This window comes from Mesoplodon densirostris, chromosome 12 (genome assembly GCF_025265405.1).
Source record: "Mesoplodon densirostris isolate mMesDen1 chromosome 12, mMesDen1 primary haplotype, whole genome shotgun sequence".
NCBI lineage: Eukaryota > Metazoa > Chordata > Mammalia > Artiodactyla > Ziphiidae > Mesoplodon > Mesoplodon densirostris.
The window spans coordinates 33,129,305-33,138,819 of record NC_082672.1 but is presented as its reverse complement, the minus strand read 5'-3'; the positions used below and the strand labels follow the sequence as shown (position 1 = coordinate 33,138,819).

At 44.4% G+C, this 9,515-nt stretch overlaps 1 protein-coding gene across 8 annotated transcripts in view; it reads left to right on the top strand.

Annotated features, from left to right (window-relative positions):
- The first annotated feature begins 1,929 nt into the window (after positions 1–1,929).
- Positions 1,930–9,515, top strand: part of L3MBTL3 (L3MBTL histone methyl-lysine binding protein 3) — a 128,236-nt gene continuing 120,650 nt past the window's right edge. For 4 of the 8 annotated variants that reach the window (XM_060114378.1, XM_060114377.1, XM_060114376.1 and 1 more), the window contains exons 1-2: positions 1,930–2,002; positions 5,531–5,605. The gene's annotated coding sequence lies outside the window, so the exon portion shown is untranslated. Of the gene's footprint in view, positions 2,003–2,764; positions 2,786–2,987; positions 3,062–3,705; positions 3,987–4,869; positions 4,891–5,530; positions 5,606–9,515 lie in introns of those variants that run through there. The other 4 variants (XM_060114373.1, XM_060114372.1, XM_060114371.1 and 1 more) reach the window with 4 other exon arrangements.

Below are 9,515 nucleotides of genomic sequence, written 5' to 3'. Positions count from 1 at the left end.
CAGTGCACTAGACTGTCCCCTTTGCCAGACTGAACTCCTTGTTGCCTAGTTTTGATCATCTGTTTATTCCCAACCCCTTGTAGTATGATTAGCACAAGGTAGGCCTTTAATATAAGTTTATGGACTGTGGAAATCTCTGAAAATATATGTGAAGTAGAAACATCATCCAGAAATTATCTAGAGAGTACAAATCTAAAATGGATTTTTAGAAAGAGGAATCTAAAATTAATTTTAGTTTCTTTTGGGGTAAGGTCTTAGTTTTGCACATAGCCCCTGGCTTTGCTTCCTTTCTCCTCCTGTAGTCTCTCTCCCTTTGGCCATTTCACTGCTTATTCAAGGGCTAGGGAGAAAAGGAGAGAAGCTGAAATTCAGATCAGTTAATTAGGTTGTTTGGGAGCACCTCAGAAAAAGGTTGGATGTGGTGGGTGAAATCAATGATATTATCTATAGTTCTCACTGACCCAGCCTTCCCCACTTCACATCCCTAAACCAATTGTTTCCCAAAATAAGAAGCATATTTTATGAACTCATTTCAGCTTCACAGAGTTTGTTCCTTTGTTTTGAGTACATGTCAAGCCATACATCATGGTTTTTGGTTTGGAGAATTTGGTCACTATACCAACAGAAGACATTGTCGGGTAGTCTGCTTCTCTAGGGTAATTTCATGGTCCTAAGGAAAGAATTTAACAGTTTATTTTCTGAAACGGGTTCAAGGAACATTCTTTAAGTGAAAAAATTCAATCAAGAATATTATTACTTACATTTTGGAGAAGGATTTTTAATACAGAATTTCCATCTGTGATATATTTAAATTCTAGGCCTCAGGCAGCAATTTTGGAAAAGGGCCTCCTTTACCCTTTATTAGATGCAAACTAAATAGTCCATTCTGAGGGGTGGGGGCATTACTTTATCTCCCCACCGCAGCAAAATGTAAGACCTGCTTCCACCATTCCTGAAGTGCTACTTTTTTTCTCGCGAAGCAAGCTCCGTTATTGACATAGAAGTGTTTATCACAATTTCAATTTCTTGAATTATTTTCTAAGTACTTGTATCTAGTAGAAAAGGAGAATGGTGAGCGGCCCAAAAGGAGGCCTGTAGTCAATAAGTGGAAAGCTGTCAATACCGAAATACAATACCCTCGCTTGATCTAGTTTTGATGCCTTAGCAAAGACAGGTTTTGCTATTTAGGACCGCTCAGCAATCTTGACTGAATACATTCAGAGGGTCGTCCTCGACCTGCTTATTGCCAGAGGACAGAGGACTTTAACACTGATTTCTAAGTTGACATACGTATCCCAACATATTTCACAACAGAGGCCTAACACATTTAAGCTGTCAATAAAGACCAACACTTAAGAAACGCAAAGCACGTGCACACTTCACATGCAGACTTTATAATGTATTCTTCCAGTACTAAAAAAAGCAGGGGAGGTTCTAGGGCGTAAAAACTTAAAACTTTATTTCTTATTTTTCATGACCTGTAGCATGCATTTAGCCTTTGGGTTGTGTTCCTATAAGACTAAGCCCCACTCTTTAATGGCTGAAAGCACACGTTTAACAGTATATGGTGGATTAGCTGCTCTGAGAAATGCCTTTTTAAAAAAGTAAAGTGAAAAATAGACAAAGAAATTTATAACCTTAGCAGTCTTTCATATTTGTTTTGATTGTTCTTGAACCAGCCCTGAGCCGGTGACAAGGGTATTGAAAAGATGCACCTGAAACAGTGTCTGCGGGCCGCTGCATTTGCCAACCCGCTTTAATGCTGCTTTTCAGCGGCGAAGGCGCAGCAGCATTAACAGGGAAGCCAGAGCGAGCTTCCCCGGCAGTGGCGGCGGCGGCGGCGGTGGCGGTGGCGGCGGCGGCGGCGGCGGCACCGGCACCAGCGCAGTTTCCCCTCTCCCCAGCCCTGACTCTACGCGCACATGCGCAGTGCGCCCGCAGCCCTGGACCATTTGTCAGGACTACTCGTGAGACGGAGAAAAAAAAAAGAGAAAATTTGGGGGTAAGAAGCGGTTGATCGGATCTAATCTCTTATTAATCTGAAGATTTGTCCGTGCAAAAGCCATTCATTTATTTTTCTGGGTGAGGCTGAAAGTTAAGAGACCTATAGAGAGAAGGAAGCGCACCCTCGTCTTGTGAAACAGATCAGGGGAGGGGAAAGGACAGAAGGGGTTTCTCCCCCACTTCTCTGCGCCTCTGGGAAAGAGAAGAAAACTTAATCCTGGGGAAAAAAGTGGGCAAGTGACTCGGAAACGGCTGGAGGGGGAGTCTCTGGGCATCTCACTCTGAAGTAGTGAGTGCGAGTGTGAAAGAGGAACAAAAGAGAGAGAAAAGAGAAAGGAAAAAATGGGGGGAGGAGAGACTTGTATTTTTTTCTTTGCGCGCACACGGGGAAGGGTGTGGGGGGCCGTGCGGAAAGGAGCCGGGGCGAGGCGGCCGCGTCGGGCTCTCGCCCGCGCGCAGGCGGCCAGATGCGTGTGTGCCCCCTCCCCCGCGCCCCCCGAGCTTGTCACTTTGGTCGCTTTCATGACACCGGGCGCGGGGTGGGGAGCGCGGCGGCGCCGGGCTCCGCCGGGGTGCGTGCCCGAGTGGGCGCCGCGGAGCCGCAGCCCGGGCGGCGAGCGCGGCGGCCGAGGCTGGGGGCGCCGGCGGGGGCGGCCGGGGCCGCGGATCGGTGCGGCGAGAGGCGCGAGCCCCGCGCGCCGCCCCTGCGGCCCCCTCCGCCCGTGTGGCCTTTGTGCCGGGCGCGCACCGGAGAGCAAGCGAGCGAGCGCGAGAAGTACAAGTACGGGAGACCGAGGCAGTGGGAAAAGAGGCCGGGCCACTTTCTCCCCGCTCAGGCTGCGGAGAATGGACTGGTTGAATGTGCAGGCGCGTCTCCCCGGCGTGTGCTGTGTGTGTGTGTGTGTGTGTGTGTGCGCGCGCGGCGGAAAGGCCTCCCCGACTCCCACCGCGCACACGCACACTCACACGCACGCACACACTCACGGACCCGCGGCGGGCTCGGCGGCCGAGAGTTTGCGTTTTCTTCCTCGCCGCCTCCCCCTTCCCGACCGACTGTGTGAGAATTTCATATAGATCAGCTCCAATTTCCGCCATTTTGGGAAAGTTGCACAAAAATAAACCCTCCGGTTTATTTCTGCCCGAGGCAGGAAAGTGCTTCGGGAAGCGAGGCGGCGCGGGCCCGCGGCGGCCGTCCGCGCGGGGGAGGGCGCAGGGCGCGGGCTCGCGGGCCGGGCCGGGAGCCCGCGCCGTCGCTGCATTCGCCCCGCGCCGTGCCGCTCCGGCCCGGTTGCGGGCGCGGGCGTGTGTCTGGAGGCGGCGGCCGCGGCGGCGGTAGCGGCGGGCGGCGGCGGCCGCCGCGCCGGGGAGGCGAGCGGGGCTGGGGGGGTGGAGGCGCGGGGCTGCTTTTCCTGCAACTTGTTTACGCCGTGCTTATACTGGGGAGGCAAAGAGGGGTCCGAGGCGGGGCCGCCGCCCGCCTCGCGCCGCGTGCGTGTGCCGTTCCGGGATAATGGGTTTTGCACACTAACGTCCTGGGCCCGGCGGGCCGTCCTCGCGCCGCGGCGGCCCGGCGGGGGGAAGTAGAGGCCGGCGGGGGTGGGGATCGGGAAGCGCAGGAGCCGAGGCATCCGCCGCGCGCCCCGCGAGCTGGTGGGGCGGGTAGGGGGGGAGGAGCGGGAGGAAAACTTGTGAGCCCTGGAAGCGGAGGAGGGGGGCGCAACTTCTGTGCTGGTGGTAAAACTTTAATTACCTTGAAAGAAAAAGGCCCTCGAGTCTCCCCCACCCTTTCTGGTCAAAGCCCGGCCCAAGCGCGACCGTGAGAGAAAGTTTAAAAGCGGGCACTTTCCTCCCCGCCTTCACCGCGGAGGGGTGGGGGGTATCTGTTTGTCCGTCTGCGCTCGGAGAGAGGTGGGGGTAACGAGCCGCCCTCCGGGGTCGCGAAGATTGTGGCTCTTACCCCACCCTTCCACGGGGAGACGAAGGTAAACGTCGCTTCGGTTTCCCTCCTACCTCCCCCCTCCCCGCTTCCTTTTCCTCCCCCTCCCTGCCGATTTTTTGAGGGGACCCAAAAAACGGAGTCTCTTTCCTTATGCAACTTCCTCGGGCGCCGTGATCACGGCCCTTCCCCCTCCCTGCATCCCTCGGCCCGCTCCTCTACCACCTCGGGTCTACCGCCAGAAAAATGCGTTAGAGATCCTTCAGAGTGCACCGAAACAAAAATAGATTTTTGATTGTTCTGAGTTTAAGTTCAGGGAAACTGAGATGAGAAATAAGAATGGGGCGGGGGGGGAGCGGCTGGAGCGAGTGCGTCGAATATTAATTTTGATTTTCCTAGAGGGTTGTTTGTAATAGCTTTATCGGTTTGGGGAGCCCGAGAGTCTCTGTACTGGCTAGCTCGGTCGCGTGGATTTTTGCGCAAGTTTTTAGAAAAACACTGACTCGAGTACAGCATTTCTCCGGAAAGTTTCAAGTGCAGCAAAATAGCGAACGTACAAAACTGGCCAAGGGGAGACCTCTAGTGGTTAAACGCATCTTTTTAAGTTCAGAAGGCCGAGAGCAAACTTTGGCCTTTACTTTTAGCTACGTAGTCCGTTTAGACGTGGAAGTAATTAGACGACCCGAGCGAGCAGCCAGATGTTGTATGAGAGGATGCTGATCAGAAATAGAAAGTTTAGTACATAGGAGAGCAAATTAGATCTGAGTACCCAGGCTCTACAACTTCCACTCTTCATTACTTCTATGGGAAAAAACACTTTGCTTTTATTCTGGGATTTGAGATTGGTCACTCTCTGGATTAGAAGCAATTGTTTGTTTTTTATATTTATCGTTGTCTACACATTTGATCGACTTTTAATCAGGAGTCACAGCGGATAATTTCATTTGAACGTTAGTAAAAATGCAAAGTGCAATTTGTGTTTAAAACTTCGAAAAATGAGAAAGACCTTTGGTTGAAATTTGCCTTTTATGTGAGCTGATCATTTTATTCTCTAATAAATATAACTTAAGGCTGGTATTTAGTTTCTTAAACATACAGTTATATGTAGTCACAAAATAAATGGCCACTTTTAGTGCTAAGAGTGTAATTTTGTTTCACTGAAAAAGACATTATTTCTGAATACTTTGTATAGTTTGTGATTTAAACCTTTAAATATTTGATATATGGACAAAACTTGCTTACATGGTATATGTTTTTTTGCCAGTGTGTGTTCTGCTTAGTAACTTTAGTTTTAAGAAAAGCAATGAGAGAAATGAAAGTTGTATCATATGACCCTTGTAACTTTCATCTGCTTGTCATACAATGGGAGAGACTTTAATGGGGGAATTTAGGGGAGGGCAATGATATAAATGATAAAATCTAGTTCATCTCATCCAGAACTAGTTTTTTTTTTAACATACCAAGTGGTAATGTATGAAATTATGCAATAAATCAGCAATTCAAAATTTATACATATTAATTGCGGGTTGGAAAGCTTTTTTTTATGACAATATTTTGATTTTATTTGTCCTCCTTTTAAATCAACACTAGACCTCCGGAAGAAGTTTTGAGGGCGGACGACAGTCTTAAAAGACCATCAGACAATTATTTCTTCACTGCAACTAGGTAAGAGTTGCATGTTGAAACAAATTCCTTGATATACTTGCAAATGTTAAAAGCTGCATTTGGGGATGAGGGAGGAGAGTGTGGAACAAGGTTGGCAGAAAAACATCATTTTGTGAGGGCCGCTTTGAATGCATGAAAGTCTTGACACTGAGTGTGATTGAGGCTCCAATTAAAACATTAGGAAAAGTTAAGAGATTGTTCTGGATAACCTTTGGACTGGCTTTTTGCTAGATTCTTAATTCACACTCCAATTACACCTGTTTTCTGCTGAAAATAAATAGTTTTATTCTTTGGAATTGAGAAAGTGGGAAAACTAGAACAAAGCAATTGTGAATTAATATAACTGTTGTATAAGTACACAGTGATATGGAAGGTTCTGGAACTTGGTAAAATTTTGTAGGTGAAATTCACAACAAGATCTTTGGGGATATTTAAGTAACTTACATTCTGTGACTCAGGTCCAACGGTGGGCTGACTTGTGCCAAATATCGAATCATAGGTTATAGTGAGTTTCCAGTGTGTTAGCATAAACTTGTCAACTTTTAAGCATATGACCACAGGGAATACAGCCGTTGTCCAGTAAAGATCCCTTTGGTAATTTTGGAGGGTGCTGGTTTGTCTCCAATAATCCAGGGCCTACTTTCAGGACAAAGGTCATTCTCAGGCAAAGGGGGCCTCTCTCTGGGTAGAGCATCAAAGTACATTTGTGCTACTGTAGTGCTTCCTACTATGTATACTTTTTTTCTTTTGATCTTTCCCTTTCTTTTTCTGCCTTTCATTTTCCTTCTGTGTCTTGAGTATTAAAGGAGTTGCTAATTCTTGTTTGGCAAAAACAAAAGAAAACAAAATATAGCAGGACTAATAATCCCTATTGAGCCACCTTATAACCAGGGTAGATGTGGTCTTGATGTCATAACTGAATAAATACCAATGTAAAAATGATTGTTAAAAGGGAATTTATTGTCATTTTCTGCTTGTGGATCATCTAGAGTAGTATAATTAGCAAAATAAATAGATGTCCACGTAGGTGATGCAGCAGAGACAAGGGGGCAAGAACAGCTCCAAGAAAATCACCCAGACAGAAGTAGAGTTCAGGCCGAGTGAAATGTGTTTCCTAGGATGGTGAGTTTCACGTTTAGATGTGCTGAGTGGAAGACAGTGATTATTTTTCTTCATTTGGGGAATCATCGTGAGTGTAGCTAGAGTACTAGAATAGGAATCAGAAGACAATTTAGCCACTAAATGTTCCACTTGGTGTAAGTCACTTTAACTCTTTCAGCCTAGATTTCCCCATCTGGAAAAGTGGAGCAATAATGCTTGCCTTGGTTTCTTTGTTGAAGGGATCAAATAAAATAAGGTTTTGAGCACTATGAAGAGCTATTCAGATGTTTGAAATGGTTGTCATATTACCATTTCACCTTAGCCAGGTTTTGTGGAAAGGGCAGGAGGTAGGTTTTTAAGAGCTGAACAGAGTGATTTAATTCCTGGCTAAAATTATTAGATGAGTTTTTGGTGTATATATTATATGGACTTGTCACAATACTTCTGGGGGATATTTCTTTTCTTTAGGAAAATAGTAGTTTCTCTTTTACAGCTTTGGCTCCTTGAGAGAAGGGACCATGTTTTTAACATGGTGTTGAATACGAATTGATATTTATTTATCCCATACTAGTCATTTGCTAGGTAGGAGTAGATGAAATAAATACTTTTAAATATAAAATGATGCCAAATTGTGGAAATGGTAGGGTGATGAAAGTAGAAGGGTTGGTGTGAGGGGAATTCATGTCCTGTAATTAATAGTTTAGTTGTGTGAATCTGCTGGGAAATGAGGATGAGAAAATAGGTAACTGGAGTAGTAAGAATTTAAACTCTCGGGGCCAGAAAATGGGTCCTGCAAATGACTGTGGATTTAGGGGAAGCTACCTGTAGGGCTTTTTCCCCCCTATGTTTTCTAGACCTCTTTGCTACTTTATTCTAATTCTAATCAACTGTTATCTAGATAGAAAAAAGAAAACCACAAGTACTATCTGTCATTGTTTTCAATTTGATGATACTGAACTTGACAAACTCTGACAAGTTTTAGTTTATCTCACTTCTCTTGTAAATTATCCAATCAATATGCTAAGAACCGAAAAACCCAATAGTAAAGGAAAGAAGAAATATATGTCCTGTTTAATTCATCCCTGAGTAATTGAAGGTTGGTTCTTGAAAAATTCTACTGGTTTGTTTTGTTTGGTAGTTTATTTCTAAGAAATACATATATCAACAAAGTCTATTTATAATAAGATGGGAAACTTACAAAAGAAGTTACTTTATGTGGTGTGGACAAGGGTACCCTTGGGGTCCCAAGGTTGGGTAACCTGAGTAATCTAGCGATGTTTCTACTAGTTAACTCATTTTTATTGAGCTCTTACAGCGCTGAACACTGAAAGACTAGGTCTTTGCCCTTGATGAGTTCCCTACACGCTTACACCAGGAGTTTGATTTATGAAGTCGAATTGAAAAAAGCCTTTAAGAAGTCCTTTTGTAGGAGACAGGGTAGTTTGAAGGAAAGGACAAGGATTTTTGAGAGGAACTTGTATAAAGTTGGGTGATCCTGGATGTGGCTCCAGTTTCTTCCTCAGAAGTGGACTTATAGTTAATGACTTGGGTCGTGATTAGAAGAATTACATGTGTATTATAATAAAACATTTTTATTATTATTTACTGTTCTTTCTGTAAGTAAGTGTTTTATGTCAGTCCACAAATATTTATTGAGTATCTATTTTGTGTAAGTCTCCGTTGGAAGGTGCTTCACATAATCAATACTTAGAATAGGGTGAAATGAATGAATTTGTTGAGGCTACAGAGAAAGCAGCAGTCTTTGGCCTCAGTGTGTTCATAATCTAGTTGAGGAGATAATCTATACACGTACAATGGTAATTACCAAAACAAAGCCATGGTTCATTGCTAGTGAAAGGTAGATAGAGGTAAGTACTGTGGTGGTACTACTGGATGTGTTTCCTAAGGTAGGGACCTGGAAGGTAGGGTGCCCTCTGCAAAACACTGTGAAGTGTTGATATAGTCAATGTAATTGTGTATTGAGTGCCTTCTGAATGTCAAGCATTAAGCTAGATATTTTATATTCATTCATTGATTCATTCATTCATTCATCTAACAAAAACTTACCGAGTGCCTTCTGTAGGCCCAGGTACTGTTCTAGACACTGAATATTATCCCTAATACTTTCACTGACCTTGAGCATTTGGTGTTATTAATTCTCTTTTAGAGCAAACTGGTGCTCAGAGATACTTAGTAACTTGTCTTAGTTCATATCATGCACTTTGAAAGGGGTGGGGCCAGGGAAAATGACATTGGCTTTTGTTTTGTTATGTCTTTAACTTTCTAATATTCCAAATAGTAATTCTTAGAATATTTCTAAGAAAACACATTTCCAGATTAATGTATTTGCTCTTATACGTTGGTTCGCTAAGATGAGCAATAGCAAACAGGTGTAAGAAAAAATTACGGGAAGAAAACACTATCTCTTCACTTTCCTCTTTTTTTTTTCCTTTTTTTTTAAAGCTGGGGAAAGACTGAGTTATACTGAAAAGAACACCGTGGTCTAGTTCATGGCCTTGAAACGATCACTAACTGTTAATAAAACATTACTCAGATTAGTTTGGGGAATTACTAGGCTTATATATAAAAAGATTTCACTTGTTCTGTATAGGAAGAGACCTGATAAGGCAGTAGGGTGTGTTATCAAAAAGTGTAAATCAGTCAATCATCAATCAAAAGATTGGGACCTAAATTTACCATTTTGTGAACTGAAAACATGATGGAATTTATTCTGATTATAAAAGAAGAAAATAAAATGAGGGATAGAGATAATGGTGGTGAGAAGCTGGGGGTAGGGAGGAATGTAGTG